The following is an 18,839-nucleotide window of genomic DNA, read 5'->3' on the forward strand; positions in this document are numbered from 1 at the left end:
AAAGTCAGACTGGAACACTATTAACCCGGAGATTACCAGAGAAGCAAGGCTTCCTCTTAATGGATGCCAAACAGCACCACAGTTCACGGAGTTCCTTGAGCTGCCTGGTCTCACGAGGACCCTTGCCGAGGTCTGGTGTTGATGACATTGCTGTCCCAGTAGATAAAAGATGGAACTGAGAATGAGATTCAGACGTGCTTCCAACGGCAGCGGTGTCCTATGTGTCCACGTGCAACTTGTGGGAGAGAAGAATGCAAATGAAGTTCCCTAGTGGGTAGCTAGAACTTTGATCGACTATTTCCGCATTTGTTAGGAGTCTTTTGGTTACCGTAGCAGAAGCAAACAAGGGGAAGATTGCAAAAGACACAGAGACACTAAGGGCACAAACTCTACAAGCATTTACTGAAATGAAAATGGAAATTGTAAAGCTAAAGTCACACTCTCTCCATCTCCTCCCCTCTCCCCTGTCCTCTCCTCTCCCCTCTCCCCTTTTCTCCCACCCCTCTTCTCTCCCCTCTCTAGTCTGTGGTAGGAAGCAGTGCTGGCCTACAACTGAGCATAAGTTACACTTCAAAATTCATTCTAAATTCTATATTTGTATGGGAAAGACCTCAACTATCTCTAGCTAAGTGATATTACGACTCCTGAAGAAATCAACGTGACCGATTAGGAACATAACTCTTTAAATCATATGGTAACACTAACGACAAGGAGAAAAAGACATGGCAGAGAGATCCAGCCTGTAGAGGTGAGAGACGCTTTTGACTCGGCACGTGGTGGGATTGTTGGTAGAGGTGGGAAAGCTTGACGAAAGGCCATGCTTGGGGGTGAAGGTAACGCCCACTCACTCACTGAGCCCTGGATGCTCATGGAGTATCAGAGACGAATGGGTGACAGACAGCCTGGCACACAAATCCGGACCTCAGGGTAGACGCCGTGAGGAGATGACGGACCTGGCATCCATCAGCAGAGAAGTTGAAATATCACATACAATTGGAGGATTTTTTTTCATTTACTGTTGCATAAATCCAATCTCAAATTGTAATGTAAATTTTATGAAAATCCAGTTGAAGTCTGAATTTATAGACCTGTCACTGCTTTCGTTCCTCCCACAGTTCGTGTTTGTCAGAACAAATTTATTTCCTTTGTCAATGCTGTCGAAAGTGAGCTTTATAAAAACTTCTTCTCTAAGAGTACGCTTCTTACAGAAGAGCTCCGAAGATGGAAAGGGAGATTGGATAAAAGCAACTCTAGCATTCTAGGGTCTTTAGAAAATTTGTTCTTGGTGTCGCTGCAACCTTTCATGAGTAGGATCACATGCTCCTTGCTTCCGTCCAAAAGTCAACTTCCTCCATCGGTTTCCTGGTTTCTATCATGTAGAGAAGCGGACATTTCTCTCTGTGAAACTTTGAACATAAGGTTTCTTTGTAAAAGTCCTTTCTCGTCAGGACTGAGAGAGGCCCTCATTCTATTTATTGTATAAAGTTCTCCTGGGAACGCTTCCTGGTAAACTTTCTATACGAAGCTGTCTGAGGGTTTCTATTGCTTCAGTGAGACATGGTGAAGAAAAAGCAACTTGGGGAGGGAAGGGTTTATTCAGATTACACTTCCATATCACAGTTCAACATTAAAGGAAGTCAGAGCCAAAACTCAAAGGAGGCAGGGACCTGGAGTCAGGAGCTGATGCAGAGGACATGGAGGATGCTGCTTATTGGCTTGCTCCTTATGGCTTGCCCGGCCTGACTTCTTGTAGCATCCATACCTGCCAGCCCAGGGATGGCACCACCCAGAATGTACTGGGCTGTCTCCCATCAATCACTGCCTAAGAAAATGCCCCACAGGCTTGCCTACAGCCCAATCTTACGGAGGCGCTTTCTTAATTGAGGCTCCCTTCTCTCAGATGACTTTAGCTTGTGTCAAGCTGACATAAAATTAGCCAGCATAACGACAATCTGTTATTCAAAATCTGTTCAAAGATAGTAATTCTGTTTTTACCACCAGTTTCTAGAAGATTCTTCTTGAGGGTACAGGGTATCTTATTTATCTTTATACTTTATGGACAGTGACTTTTCAATAAACACTTCTTTATTCTAAGGTATTTTGAAATCAATATCTGAAAAATTTTTCCTTTAAACTGGAACATGTGTAGTATGCAGTGTGTGTGTGTGTGTGTGTGTGTGCATGGTGTTTATATGTGAATGTGGGTGAGCATGTGTATATCTGTGTCCGTGTGTATGTGAGTGTGAGCATGTGTTTATGTGTCTGTGTGTGTGTTAGAAAAATGGAATTAAAAAATTAAAGGGAACCTTCCTGAAACCAAGTGCCACTCCTATTTTGGTGGTGTGCTTTCAGTTATTTACTGGGTCTTGAACAAACTTCAGTAGTAATCCTAAGTATTTTCCCTTGGCAGAATGTTTTATAGGCTGAAAACAAGTGTTTGGTGTCAGGAACACCTGTCTGTCCATCACTTCCTTGGGGTGTGGCCTGTGCTCCAATGTTTGCCATTTTCAAGGGGTAGAAGTGGTTGGTATACGTCTTAAATATGCGCTAAGTGTTAAAGAGGAAAGCATGTGCCAAACACCAGGCTCATAGTAACCACCACAAACGCTCTTAGCTATTGTTTGTGATGCTAATTTGTAAATATTTCAAGCTTGCTTTAGGACTTGTTCCATGTAAATTTATTTCCAGATAAATCAAAATACTTTCTAATTTTTCATTTAGCTTCTTCTTTGACCCTTGGTTACTTAAAAATCTGTTGTTTAATTTTCGAATATTTATGCATTGCCAAATTTCCCTCTGTTGTTGATTGCTATTTAACACGACTGTGATCAGCGAACATACTTGGTACGATTTCAGTCCTTTTAAATGTATTAAGCCTGTAGCATATCTCGTTATTTATAAAATTATTGTGTGGTATATGAGATAGAAATATTGATTTCATCCTCTGCATTGTTCCTTCAAAAATAACCTTGTAGGATTTCTAATATTATTGTACTTCTTGTAACAGTTTTGATCTGTATGATACTAATTTTCTTGTATAGCGGGTGCTGCTTTTGATCAGGGCCATCTTTGTCAGCTTGGCAAGACTGCTGCTGAGTTGTCCTTCCCCCTCTTCATCAGAGGCAATGAATCCATTGCCAAGAACACATTGTTCTCAGACTGTAAGATGTGGGCTGAGAACAAATTCCAAACATTAGCATCATCCACATGTCCAACTGGTACTTTTCCCCTTTCCAAAATCATGGCCTTGTGAAAGGTCGCAACCTTAGGATGAACCCAACCCATGGGATAGCAAACTACTTAGTTTTCCTATCTGTAGATATAACTGAGAGGGAGGGAAGTCGAGAGGGAAGAAGAGAGAAGGAGGGATGGAGGAGAGAGAGAAAGAGTAAAGAGAGGTAGTAGCTTTCAGTCTTGACATTTTGAGGGACCTTGGGTCTCCCTTCTCTCTCTCTCTCTCTCTCTCTCTCTCTCTCTTCTGGGAAATAGGTGGAAAGTTTGCTTTACTTCACACCCCACCATTGTGTGTGGCATTGTGAAATGCGGCAGAAACAACTGATCATAGACTGAAACTTCTAAAATCTGTGAGCCAAAATCTTTTCTTTTCATTGGTGGATTATCCCAAGCATTAATTGATTTATCAATGTGAAGCAGACTAACACAATGGATAAGTAAATTATAAAATACAGGTAACATGTCCTTCATGTGAAAATGAAGGTTTACTAGTAGGGTACAGTTTTTAACACAGTGGTCACAGTCAGTTTCCTGGTGATATTTGAGCAAAGAATTAAAAGAGGTATGGGTAGACACACAGTGTCTGGGAAAAACTTCTCTAGGTGGAGGGGGGCATCAGGATGTTCAGGTAGGAAGCAGCCTTCACGTTTTCTAGAGCAGCAAGAAGACACTTAGTGCAGGAAAGAGAGGAAAAAACATAGAAGGAGAATAGCTCACAGCAAAGACACTACACTCGTTTCATTCCAAAATTTTATGTCTGACATTTAAAGGTTCTTAACTATGTATAAAGTTAATTTGAAATAGGTATATTCACACTTAATAAAATTGTGCAAACAGCTCTTAAACATTATATATGTGTTATGGCTTATGCAGGTAGGGCACAGACACTTTGAGATGGGTTGACGTACCACCTCTGAAAACACATTTATTTTCTTCTGGTGGATTGTGTTGCTTGGTTTTCTAATGTCAAAGCAGATTTACACATTTTGAACAGGTCTGACTTTCTTGTGAAGTCCATTTTTTGTTATTCCATAGGCCTCTTCATTTAGGTTGAAGCATCTTTTTATATGTGATTGAGTGAGACTTTTTAATTTTTTGAGGATTTTCATATCTATGCTCATGAGACTGTAGTGACTTGTAGTCATAGAAATATTAAATACATTTAAATATATATTGTACACACACTATTAAATATGATTCAACTTCTTTAATTCAGGTAGAGGTATTGATAGTTTCTCTTTACTGTGCGTGCATTTTATAGTTATGATGTCTTAAGATATTGGTTCAAATTACCTAATGTGTTTAAATTATGGATGCAGAATTATTTTGTAGTTGTTTATGATATTCTTTCATTGTTCATGCTTCAGTATAGGTGATCACTTTTTCATGTTAAATAGTGTGAATCTGTGTCTTCTCTGTTTTTTTTGAGCAGATTAGATGAAGGCTTATCAGTGTTATGGTATTTTCCCCAAGTCTTTGGTGCCATTATTATTTGATATTTTTATGCTATCACTTTTTGTTTTTCTTCTGTTTATTTATGCTTAATTTTCTCTTTTATCCCTCAACAAGAGTACAGACAATTGATCTTGGGGTTTTAGATCTCTGTGTATTTATTACTATGTATTTCCTTCTAAGTACATTTTTTTCATGATGCAAAAATTTTAGTAAGTTGTGTTTGTTTTATTTTACTTTAAGTTTGCTTTTAATTTTTCTTGAATGATTCTTTTGACCTATGGATTATTTAGAAATACTTTATTTCATTTTTAGACACTAGAGAATTTACTTTTATCTTTCTGTAACTGGCTTCTAGTTTAATCCCACAGTTATTTGATAATATTGCATGATATTTTTTTAATCTGTATAGGTATGTTTTGGGCCCCCAGATTGCTCTGTTTTGATTAACATTCAATGTGAGCTTAATAATGTGTATTCTGCCATTGTTGGATGGAATCATCAAGTTTCATTATGAGTAAGTTGATTGGTAGGGCTGCTTGTGTTATCTAGCTCACTTCTGCTGAGGGTTGAGCCTGGGCACCGAGCATGCTGGGTCGGTGTTCCTGCCCTCTTCATGCCATCTCACTCTCAACAATGCCATTGGCCTCCTCCTTCTACTCCTTCCAATGGTTGTTGCAACATTGTTTTCTTAATGTCTCCACCCGTTTTGATTATTGAATACTCTCTTTGCATGAGACAGGTAAGGAACATAAGCTACTCTTCACTCATGAGGTTCTGGTAGAGCTGGCTTTGGTTATGGAGAAGATATTTAAAATAATTCTCAAGGATGATTTTCTCCTCCAATATTCCAGAACAATGAGGGATCATTCCAATTGTTGGAGGAGGGGCTGCTTGTTGGTTCCTGACCACCCGGCTAGCTTAGACCTGAAATAATCACACAGAAACTGTATTAATTAAATCACTGCTTGGCCCATTAGCTCGAGATTTTTAGTGTCTAACTCTTATATTAATTTAACCCATTTCTATTAATCTGTGTATCGCCACATAGCAGTGGCTTACCTTCAAGTTTTCGGCATGTCTGACTCTGGCAGCAGCTAAATGGCTTCTTTCCAACTCTGCTCTTCTTTCTCCCATCATACTGCCTAGTTATGTTCTTCCCTGCCATAGGCTCAAAACAGTTCTTTGTTCATTAACCAATAAAAGCAACACACAGATAGAAGGACCTCCCACACCACTCAATATTCTCTTTGAGAACGTTGTCAAGTTGCTACAGATAATACTCACAGAAAAATGCCAGCTGATGATACCTCCAATAACCCTGGACTCCAATATCTCTCCATGAACAGCCTTCCTGTGTCCCCTGGGCTCACTGAGCACAACACAGATAGGGCCAGAGGAAGGCATTCCTGTTCTCATGTGGATTTTCATTACAAGCAGATATGATTTTGTAATCAGCAAAAGGCAATAAAGGCATTGGCCGTATTCCAGATGAAATGAATCAAGGGTGGACAAGACAACTCATGGGCATACCCACCTCCAAGGATATAAGCTCCTCCCTGCAACAGCAGGTCCACAGGACATGCTTCCTTTTATTCTAGTTGATATTCAGCCTCCTGAAGTTGATGAAAATGACAACTTAAGCATTTCTACTAGCAAACGACTCAAAAGTTGTTTCTTCAAGAAAGCAGCTCTTGCTACAACTCTCTTCAATGCACCGGTCCTCAGTATTCAGAAGCAGAGAAGTTTGCCCCATGACATCAATTGCTAATGATTCCATGAAAAACCACCGATTTCCAGTTTGTACAACTTCTTCCTATAGCAAGAATGAGAGTAGTTGCTTCCAAGTTCAGGCACATGGAGCTAATGTGAGAAGCATCCCATCATTTTCTCCTTGTCTTTCCTTGATTGTCACCTTTTCGTATTTCCCCTCTGCCCCATCGACTTGAGGACCTGAAGTTATTCTTTCCTGGCTCTCTTCCATTGACGCTATTTCTTTTTGCTGTGCTGTGAGAGTTTCTCAGCTAGCATCCACTGTCTGCTTTTACTCTCCTTGGTCTCTGTGAGCACAGCAGCTGCCACAACTGGTGCCCAACATGGGTACTGCTGTGCTGCTTGTGCCACTCACCCACCTAAGATGCTGCACTGAATCTGAACCCATTGCCTTTGAGGGGAGTTGAGGTAGATTGGTTCTCAAGTGTTTTCGTTATCTATCATTCCCACTGCCTGGAATACACTCTCCTCCTGAGACTTCACTTTCTTACGGTGTGGTTATTCTTGAAGTCTCAGGACAGAATCCACATGCCACTTTGCATGCCTTCTTTTTTGAAACAGCTTCCTTCAGTGTACCTCAGGCTAGACTCAAACCCATGACACTGCAGCCTCCACCTGCTAAGTTCTGATATCACTAAAGTTTCTAGAAACATTTTGTTGTTGTTTTAGGCACTCACTGCTTCCTCCAAAAGTCTTGTCAGAATTTAAAATGTAGAATTTACTACATAGCCCTTTCATTAGACTGTAAAGCCTCAAAACAAAATTACCACTTTTTAAATTGCTTTGCAGTTCTGGGGTGAAACATAGGTCCCTGCTAACATTAGGCAAGCATTCTGCTGTTGAGCTTCATCCCCAGGCAGCAATCATGATTTGTGGTTCAGTTCCAGATTGCCAGAGTCTAAAAAACTGTCTCAACCATGGAGTTCATCAATAATGCACACACACACACACACACACACACACACACACACACACACACACACCCCTACCTATACACACACAGAGATAAAATAGAAAAGAAGGCTGAAAACTATGATGGGAAGTATCCTGACTACTCGGAAAGAGCCCTGGAGAGTGTGCTGCCACATTAAGTAGATATTTGAACAGCATGTTAGGAGGAGCAGGGAGCTCTCTCTAGAGACGCAATTCATTACATGTGCTTTAGTGACGGTGACCTCCTTCCAGGTACAGAAAGCCTCATGGCAGCTGAGTATCATGGAGCAGAATGTGAAATGATGGAGAACAAGCTTTAGGCGACCAAGAATGAACGCTTGTTAGGATTGTAGTGCAGCCCTACCAGGGCAGGGCCCTTTGAATAAGTATTAAAATTGCAACGTGCAAGTTTTTATTTAATTAAGTGGATAGACATATATTTTTTTTCCTCTAGAAATCCAAATGTTTTGGTTTGTTTGTTTCATTTTGTAAATAAAATAAGTTCAGTGCTGGCTGGAGGCTGCTGGCTGGGTCAGTTGTCCTGGGTGGTTGTCCCTGAGAAGTACAATGTCTTGGTGGTCCAGGAAGTTGCCCTAGTGAGAAGCTATGGCATTTATCCCTTCTAATGAACTTCTACTTTCAATCACAAGGGAACTTGTGCGTGACCTTGACTTAGAAATGTAAGTATACCTTCCTTGGCTTTAGTGCTACCTCAATTCCTTAGTGTCAATGCGAGTGGCATGTGAGGATGGGTGACCCTTTCCCAGGCATGATTTAGTCTGAGATTCTCGGATTCAGTGTAGTTCCAAATAGGCTGAAATCTGAAGTTAGAGTCCCTTTCCTGACTTGAATTGGGAAGGTGAACAATGGTTTCATTTAAGTAACCTTATAAAACATGTATGATTCAAAAACAGTTTTTATTTATCCACAGACTGCTAGTTTATTTCTTATTAGATGAGTAGATTTTTCTCGCTTTCACTTCAGTGACTACAAGGTAATAGAACACTAAATACAGTAAGAATTCTGCTTGGTTAGAACTTTCTGTTATGTTACTGGTGTGGGAGGTCCTTCTGTCTATGTGTTGCTTTTATTGGTTAATGAATAAAGAACTGCTTTGAGCTTATGGCAGGGAAGAACAGAACTAGGCAGAGAAAGCTAGGCTGTATGCTGGGAGAAAGAAGGGCAGAGTCTGAGAGAAGCCATGTAGCCCTGCCGGAGTCAGATGGAACTTTAGCAGGTAAGTCACAGCCATGTGACAATACACAGATTAATAGAAATGGGCTAAATTAACATGTAAGAAACTAGAGCTGATGGGCCAAGCAGTGATTTAATTAATACAGTTTCAATGTGATTATTTCAGGGCTAAATGGCCAGGAACCAACAAGTGGCCTCCTACCTACAGACTGGCACCAATGTGGTTGACTAAAATCCACCTAAAACCTTAGAGGTCTTGAAAAGGAATTCTAGACACAAAAATACAGAGTTTAACACAGCTTCTTGCTATCTGCTGGTGGCATGCTGCAGATCGTTTAAGAGAGGTTTTCCTGACTTGGCAGCAGCAGGAAAAAAGTCATGCCATTTTGAAATGCTGACTTTCTGGGCTGTGCTGCCAGTGCAAACTCTAACTCTTTCAGGCTGGAAGTCCAGCTACAGTGCATTCGAGTGGTATTTGTGAGCAGGCTGCTGCAGCTTGCTTAATGGTGGCATGGACTGGCTGTGTGCCTGGGAATGGGACTGTGGTCATGGCTCTCAGAGACAGCAAATGGCTCTGCTATGCTAAACTGGGTGGGGCAAGCAGGAAATGCCATATTACCCCTAGCAATAATGCAACTTAAGTTTTTAAAAAGCACTTATCATTTTAAGAAGCTGTCCTGGTCAGAAAAGGCTTACAGATGCACAACGAAAACAGATTCAGATATAAAAGACCTCTAAATGGCTCACAGTGTTGGAGAAATGTACATTGGCTTGGGAGAGAGAAAAAAGTACAGAGGGTTGGAAAAGAAGTAAATGGTTTAAAAAAATAAAACAGTCTTTAAAGAGACAGAGTAATAGAGTACAAAAATAAGCCACATAAAGATGGAAAATTCACAGAGTCTAGATTATGTATACTATTGTGTTTTCTTTGAATTTTTTGACTGTGAAGGAGCTAAGTACAGAGAGGCATTTCATTGTATGGCCTGCTAAACTAAACCAACATATATATTTCTAATGTATCTTAAATTCAAAAATTAAATCTAAAGATATGTTGCTTTGGAAAAGAGGTTCTTCTTTTGTTTCCACAGAGGATGAGAACCTGTGGAATCCTCCTAGAAAAATGTGGTTTGATGGACCAAGAACCCCTGAAACATTGTTGTGAACACCCCCCAAAAGAAAATATTTGCCCAATAAACAGAAGAAAGCAATTTGGAGAAACTGTTCCTATATTCTCAAATATTGTCTATAAATGTTTATTTACATTTAAAGGGGGATATGGTATAGAGATTTACACTGGTGTGGATCTTGGTTTATTGATACAAACTTAAGTTCAGTTTTGTTATATGTATATTTCTGCTCTTGATTAAGGTATTATGTTTGTGCAGCTCATTTAAAAAATGTAGCGTGTAATTAAGAAATACAGGTTATAGATAATAATCTATAGTACTCAAGCTTGTAGTCATGTTAGTTAGATTTTTCTAGATGTACAGAGATGTTTTCAGACAGATAGGTATTCTTCAAACCTTTCAAAGACTACAGAATATGGCATTTAAAATGTTTTAATAAGTTAGGACATTTCACAACAAAGACATGTCTGCTCCTGGCAGCACCAATTATTTCAGGAGGAATATGGGCATCGAATAGGCTCCTTATAGAGTTGATTAGCCATTTGGACAAGAAACTGTTTGATGAACTGGACATGCAGAACCTACAGAGAAATGACTGCTAAACTTGCCTAAAAGTGAGATGATCCTGTCTTTGCCACCTATATTGGCAATTTGTCAGTCACATTCTTATGTATCATGCAGAATGTCTAGCAGACTGATTTATGAAGCAGGAACCCGGAAGGATCATCTCACCTTTAGGCAAGTTTAGCAGTCATTTTTTGTAGGTCCTGCATGTCCAGTTCATCAAGCAGTTTAGGTGAGAGCAATTTTTTGGCCAAATGGCTATCAGACTCCAGGAGGAGACTTTTCAGTGACCATCTTCCTCTTGAAGTAGCTTGGTGCTGCCAGGAGAAGATGTGTCTCATTGTCATGAAAAGCCCTAAATTCTCAAAACATTTTAACTGCCATATTCTGAAGGTCTCTGAAAGATTTGAAGAATCCCTATCTAACTGAAATAAATCTCTATATATCTACAAAACCTAATTAACATGACTTCAAGCTTGACTATTATAGATGATTATCTATTAACCTATATTTCTTAATTATACATTACATTTTAAATGAGCTCTACAAAAACAATACCTTAATCAATATCAGAAGTACAGCTATACAGTATAACAAAATTGATGTTAAATTTATATCAATAAGCCAAGATCCATACCAATGCAAATTATTCATATCTATATCATATCTCCTTTTAAATGTAAATAAATATTTATAGACAATATTTGGGAATATGGGTGTGGTTTCTCCAAACTTCTTCCTACTGTTTATTGGGCAAAGTAATTTTCTGAGGGGTGTTCAAGGCAACCTTTTAGAGTGACTTGGTTCATCAAACCTTATTAGTCTGGAAACAGTCACAGGTTCTCATCATCTCTAAAAACAAGAGAACCTCTTTTCTAAAGCAACATATCCTTATACCCAAATTTGGAAGTCATGATACCTTTATAATATACATGCTGGTTTAGCTTAGCAGCTTATTCAATGAAATGTCTCTCTGTACTTAGCTCCTTCACAGTCAAAAATTCAAAGAAAACACAATAATATACATAATCCAGACTCTCTGTGAATTTTCCATTTTTACATGGCTCATTTTTCTTTACTCCTTTTTATCTGTACTCTGCCTCTTTAAAGACTTTACCCTTTTTAAAGCATTTACTTTATTTTATGACTCTCCATACTCTTTTTATTCTCTTTTCCAAGCCTACACACATTTATCCAACACTATGACTCATCTGGATTTGTCTTTATTGCATATCTGTAATTCTTTACTGTCCAGTGCTTTTTTTAAAATACTAAGTGCTTCTTAAAAACTTAAGCTATGCTGTTACTAAGGTATACACAGTACTTTCTGCTTGTCCCTCCCAGTCAAGTATGGCAGAGCTGCTCATGCCTCTAAGCCGTGCACACCACCCCACTTCCAGGCACACAGCTGGTCCACGTTGCCACCAAGTAAGCCACAGGACGCTGCTCACAAACCCCATCCAAATGCTTGGTTTCCTGAAAGAGTCAGAGTTCATGCTAGCAGTACAGCCCATGGCCGGGAAGCTGCCATATTGAAACCAAGCAGCTGCTACCACAGAATCAGTAAGACCTCTCTTAAAGGAACCACAGCATGCTGCCCCAAGCAAAGTTCATTTGGAAAAAAATGTGGATAAACTTGTTTTTTAGTGTCTAGAATTTCTTTTCAAGCCCTCTCATGTTTTATATGGATGTAGTTACCCATGTTGGGTGTGCCAATTTATTGCAAGGAAGGCTGCTTGTTATTTCCCAGCCACTAGGCTAGCTTAGACCCAAAATAATCACACAGGAACTGTATTAATTATATCATGGCTTGGCCCATTAGCTCTAGCTTCTTATTAGCTAACTCTTACATATTAATTTAACCCATTTCTATTGATCTGTGTATTGCCACATGGCAGTGGCTTACCAGCAAAATTTTGGCATGTCTGACTCTGGTGGCAGCTCCATGGCTTAGCTCTGATTCTGCCCTTCTTCCTCCCAGCATTCAGCATAGTTTTCCCTGTCTAACTAAGTTCTGCCCTGCTATAGTTCCAAAGCAGTTCTTTATTCATTAACCAATAAAAGCAATATACAGGCAGAAAGACCTCCCACACCACCTTTATGCCAGCCTGTTCCCGTTTTAAATACACACACACACACACACACACACACACACATATATATATATATACATATATATATTTACTTAACTGTGCATGTGTTTGTGTGCATGTGAACATGCATCTGGGTGCCATAATATGTATGTGGAAACCAGGACGAGTTGCTAGAGTCTGTTTTCTCCTTCTATCACATGGGTCCCAAAGGAATGAACCCAGCTCTTCAGGCTGGTGGCAAGAGCTTTAAATGGCTCAGCCGTGTTGCTGGATGCTCATTTTGTGATCCGGAACTTGAATAAAGAGTTATCGATACACATGAGTGTGTGTATGTCCTCTCAGCTTTTTCCACATCACTTTATAGTATACCACACTACCTTCCAAAGATCCATTTATTTTTATGTCCTTTGATACTAATATATCACACTTGTCTTCGCCTCTGCGGAATTTGGTTACATTACAACTCAAAATAAATTGTCTTCCTAATGGTGAAACTTAAGTGAGAGTTTCGAAAGGGCTGGGGTCCGGGGTCAGTGTTTACAGTCATCCTGTAACCAAAACCAGCTCCAGACTGACTAATGAGCTAGTTTCTATTCACCAAGACCAAATCTGTTGTGAAAAAGTACTGACAAGGGAGCGTCTCTGTAAACTGGGCAGACATTCTGAAGTCATGAACTGTGCTCCCAGTGCGGGTACCATAAACTTAGTAATGAATAACACCCTTTGAATGTCTGGACAAGAAAGAGGCCTCACTCCGGGAGGCATGCTTTCCTTTCTGTAACCAAACTGTGCTCAGCTGATATTCGAAGCCTGACTTCACACTCTTCAGAGCTCCTCTTTGATCTCACACAGTTTAGTTAAATTGACTCTGATATGTTTGCAGATTGGAGTGGGGGTTAGAGAAATGTGGGGGTTGGTGTGAGCCCATGTGTTTCTCTTCCTCTGGAAATTTGCCAGTATTTGTCCTCTAAGGAAATAAGATTTTCTTGGCTGTTTTGATTGACTGGTGGTACGAAGCAATCCCGACAAGTGAAATGTAGGCGGGAAGCAGTAAGAGATGTGGGCCAGAAGCAGGAAACAGAGTAACAATTGAGTTAAGGCCTCCAAGTACGAAAAATGTTAAACTGTAGTTTTCTTGTGTCAATGTTGAACCTGCAAAGAAAACGCTTCTCACTTGAGTTTGTCTGGCTGAAAACATCAACAGAAATTGTGAAGTCTTTTCTGGGGTACTGATATCGAAGAGATTTTGTACTGCTCTTTGTTTCTTTCAGTATTTCAATGCCTTTACGTAAGAGAAATATTTCTTGGTTATATCTTATATACTTCAGTAGTAGATATCTGATGCTCTAAATGTGGTCCTTCAAAGTCGTGACACATCACTTACCCCCTTAGCAGTTGGGGTTGGGCAATCTTCTAATATATCTGAGTCTCAGTATTTCCTCGTATGAAACAGAGACAGCAATAATAATGCCTTGAAAGCGGCTGAGTGCATGCATGCCACACACACTTAACACAGTGCCTGGAATTTCAGAAGGCCTCTGTGTTATCTACTCTGGGCTTTATTTCTGCTAGAGTAGTTAGCTTTCTCCCAGCAGAGGAAGGTCAACATTAAAAAGAAAGGAACATTTTTTTTTTCAAATTTATTATGAAGCATTTGTGAATGTGAATAAATGAATATAAAAATCTGTAACTTTAAAGTCTACATTCTCACTTGGTATTATTCCTTATTTTAAATGACCAGGGATGAAACTCGAGTCCACACAGAACCCCTGAACTTTAGAAAGTACAGCTAGAAGACATTCTTTTGTTGTTGTTGTTGTTTTACAAGACAGGTGTCTCTATAGCTTTGGAGCCTGTTCTGGAACTCGCTCTGTAGACCAGGCTTGCCTCGAACTCACAGAGATCCATCTGCCTCTGCCTCCCTAGTGCTAGGATTAAAGACGTGTGTCACCACCACCCAGCTAGAAGACATTCTTAGGATAAAGGATGATATAGAAAACTACTCCCATCTTTAACCTCTGAGGCACAACTAATAAAACATAAATCATATGAGCCATCTCAGACATATCCTATACTTTCAGTTTATCCTTCATTACTTTCTTTTAATTTAAATTGGAGAAAGTATTGGGTAAACATTTCTCTCATTATTTTTTTTTCTTTATGTCAAAAGTAGAATGTGACAAAATTGTCCTTTTTTAGATTCTTCCTTTTAGCTAGAAGTGCTAAGAAAAGTTTGGGAATGACTTTCAGAGAAACATTTTTAATTGTTTTTAATTTATCTAAAACCAAGTTAAAAAGTTTAATTAACAGACTCCAAGTAATAGTTAGACCATCATTCCTCTGCTATCAGCTCTCACTTTTATTTACGACGTATGTCCCCTTGTGTCTCCTTTACACCCGGGCCCGCTATCACTAATATTTCTGTGACATGTGACTAAACCTAAATGTAAAGTTAGCACCTGCAATCAATGCAAATTAATGATTTCTTTAAAAACAATTTCAATCAGGAAAAGCAGCTTTGTAGTTGAAAATCCCATGCTGGCCCCAGAGTGGGAGTTTTTCCAGCCTCTGCTTAAATCCAAAAAAATGCTGCAATCTTCTGGCACAGGCTCACTGTAATGCTTTAAAAACAATTTAGCAACTGTCATTGCTGTAATTACAGTAACTAATTACCATCCTTAGCAAACAAATAGCTTAACATAATACGCAAGCCGAATCAATTTTGAAGAAATGCAAATTCCAAAAGCGAAAAAGGGCATTTTGGCAAACCTGAAAGAGAAGCAGGAAAATAATACACTTTGTTTTATCTGCACATAATTCCCAGGGAATATCATATCATAAATATTTGCATTCAGTTCTTATCAGGACATTTGCATTTGCTTCTTATCAGCGCGCAGACCGGACTCTGCCAGATAGAGAGAGGAGCACCACACCACGCACATATTTCTAATGAATCACGTCTCGGGCCCAGAGAATATTTTGGTGGAACTTTATCACCCAGATGAAGAGGTCATTTGCTCTCCCGGTTGGTTCGTCTTGGAATTGTCTTGAGATTTTGATGCGATTCACCCGACACAGCGTTTGTTTATTTCTTTATTGCAGACAAACACAGGAGGCGGTTTTTCTGCTTCTTTTTAAACCAGAGAATTCCTTCCAAAGACTACTGTTCAAAAGACATGTCTCCCCCTTGCCTGCTACCTTCTCCTCACTTGATCCCCAACTTCTACACAAATGAAATAAAGTATAAACAACCCCAACTCAATTATTCCAAGTTCTCCAGCAGGCTCAGCCATTTTTATTTTGTTGGAATCAGTAAGGAGGGTACAACCAGAGCCGAGAATAAAATCCTACTCGACCGTCATTATCTTGAAATTTAGTGGCAAATTTTGTTGTAGCTCTGTGGGAGCACATTTGATTAGAAGCAGTATCCTTGGTCAGGGGACAGTGTAGATGACCACCTTTCTAATGGCTTCATCCAGGTAAACCCATTTCTCGAGTTATTATAAGTAATGATGCTCCTCAGCCATGAGCACACATTAGGTCAGTAAGAGCAATAATAGCAGCTTCTCTCAGATGTGAATGATAGCCAAGTCCTTTTAAAGCCCTGAGTTATCTCACAAGACATCCATTATTCACTGGCTTGCTGTTGCTGGACCTAAGCAACTCAGAGTCCATGTCATTTTGGAAAGAGAAACAAGAATTTTTTTTTTTTGTGTTGCTTGGAGCCTTCCCGTTGGGTCTTGCCATTTAATTAAGCAAGATCGGTATTTGAACACTCTGATTGCATGAGGTTCAAATAGATAGGCCTATTATTTTCTTATGGAAAGCAAGGACAGATTGAGATACAAGAATCATGGCCATGCCAGTCAAGATCTCCATAGCAGTGTTATTATTACACAATTTCCTCTGTAATTTTATCATCTACTTGATATTATTGCACAAATTCTAAGGTCAAACTTCAAAGGAAGGCTCTGGATGGGATCAATCTGAGTACCAGGATTTCAATTTCCAATTATAAATTAAAATATAGGTATAATGGAAAAATTGTCATTATAATGGTAGCAAAAATGCATTTAATTGTGTTTCCTAGTAATTTTATTCATGAATATGGTCACTTAAACTTAATTTCACCTTTGCCCAAGAAGAATTTTGCTTCAGTTTATTTATTTAACACAAAAGAGAATGTCTGGCTTATTATGATTCAAATGATTGACACATCTCTGTTTGGATCCAGAAAATGTTATTTAAAATCACATAAGGGTCCAAACATTTTGTGAAACTTCATTCTTATAGCAGTTAAATAAGCTTCTGTTAAACTATTCATTTTAATTGTAATCTTTAAAACTTCATAGCTTTTTTTGTCTTTCTTTGGAAAGAGTTGTTAATATAGGCATTTTAAACCTTTTTAATTTTGACATAAATTATTTTCTTAAGAATTGTCTGCACACAGTTGCTCTTATTGTCTTTCAAAATCAGAGTCAAAATTTAAATAAATATTTCTCAATATCTTACCAAATCTCTTTTTTTAAGACTGAAAAATGCTAAATATGAAACTAAAAGTTATTCATGGAAGGGAGGTTAGAATATTGTGGCCCACTGAAAGAAATCTTCCTGGAAAGATTGTTTTTATCTGAGTTCAACTCTTATATGTTTATGTTTAATTATGGGCACACAATGTAAAAATATCCCTTAAAAAAGATTAAGAACCTAGACAAAGGAATAGTATTGCAAACCTCTTTGTGGGATTCAATAATTCATCTGGAAAGGGCTCCATGTCTGTCTTTCATGTTTATCATTGTTTTGAGCTTTCTTGGAGGTGGGAAGAGCTTATAGTTAAGGGCCCATTATCAGGGTGAAGGGTGCAGGAAGTCCAAAATATTTATGTTTGTCCAAGCCCACAGACAGAAGACAGTTCTCAGGAAAAGGGCTTTCTGATTAAGTGATTGAAGACACTCTGGTGTATTTTAATGGCTTCTTCTATCCAAGAGATAGCATCATCTTCGTCCTTATCACTGCTCCGAGACTCACTTTAAACATTCTCCCATGCTCCTCCAGTTAGATGCTCCCCTCTCCCTGCTTCCTGTGTCCTCACTGCGACTCATCTCCTTTGTTTGCGTTCTCGTTTTTGTCAGCAGGTTGGGTGTAAAGAGGCACATTTAACAGATAATTGAAAGGCAGGCTTTGCAGAGTCAGATTCATCTGCGTGGCGTTCAGCCACAGTCTCTTGGCGATAAAACATGGACGTGGAAAACATCAACTTGCACGTTGAGAAAGCTTAAGAACTCGCGATTGATGGACTGATGCTACAAGGGATGACCAAGAGCCATCTTTTGGCTTTTAAATGAAAGTCAATCAGGCTCCAAATAGAAGATATATACTCAGATCAAACGCTTGAAAAGAGCTTCCTCATAGGAAATGTTTACGTTTCAGTCTTTTACCTCGCTTATGCCGGTCTCCAGGACTCCTGCGGTGGTTTTGAGTTGCTGGTACCTCCGCATCGCTGTGGCTCAAGTCAGGCTGGGCTGGACACTTTGGAGAAGCCTTTATTAACATCTAGACTCATGTGGCTGCCTCCCATGTGTGCAGCCAGTTCCTTGGTCCCAGTGCTTGCATAGTTGTTTCTAGGATTGTCCATGTTTTATGTATGCATGGCATTATAGTTTGCACCTGATGCTCTTCTATAGAAAGAAACAATTTCGTTATATTTTCTCACTGCTGTTAACAAAAATGTCTGATGATGTGAGATTCCTCTCTGTGTGCTATAAATATGTTTTACTACCATTGGTTAATAAAGAAGCTGCTTTGGCCTATAGCAGGGCAGAATATAGTCAAGGTGAAAGAGATAGAGAGACAGAGATAGAGAGATAGAGAGAGAGGGGGGGTGGTAGACAGAGTTAAAGAGACATCATGTAGCTGCTGAAGGAAAAAGACACCAACCAAAACCTTCGATAAGCCAGAGCCTCGTGATGATACTGGTTTAATAAATGATTTAATAATAAAAATGGTTTAATTTAAGATATGAGAGCTAGCTAGAAGTATGCAGTAACTGTTGGCCAAATAGCGTTGGAATTAATATAGTTTCTGTGTGATTATTCAGGTTTGGGCAGCAGGGAAACAAATGAACAGTCTCCGTCTACAGTTTAGAACGTTTCTTAGTACAGGGTGAACAATAGTTAATTTCTTTTTATTAAGTGAATTAGCTCATTAAAAGATATGCATCATAACTTTTAGAAAAGAATTTTCACAAATACTATGGGATAGGTACTAGTGATGGTCCCATTCTACAGGTGTAAACATCTGGCCTAAAGGAGTTATAACGCCTGCAGCTAGTAAGCCCTGGAGCTGAGACGATGTCCTGTCAGCTCGACTGTCAGAGTTCTATTATTAGTTGTTCTTAATAACCTTCTGTTTCACTGCGTAATTCTTCAAACTATTCTGTTTTCATTAGATAACCATATGTTTTCGTTCA

Source organism: Myodes glareolus, chromosome 19 (genome assembly GCF_982192425.1).
Source record: "Myodes glareolus chromosome 19, mMyoGla1.1, whole genome shotgun sequence".
NCBI lineage: Eukaryota > Metazoa > Chordata > Mammalia > Rodentia > Cricetidae > Myodes > Myodes glareolus.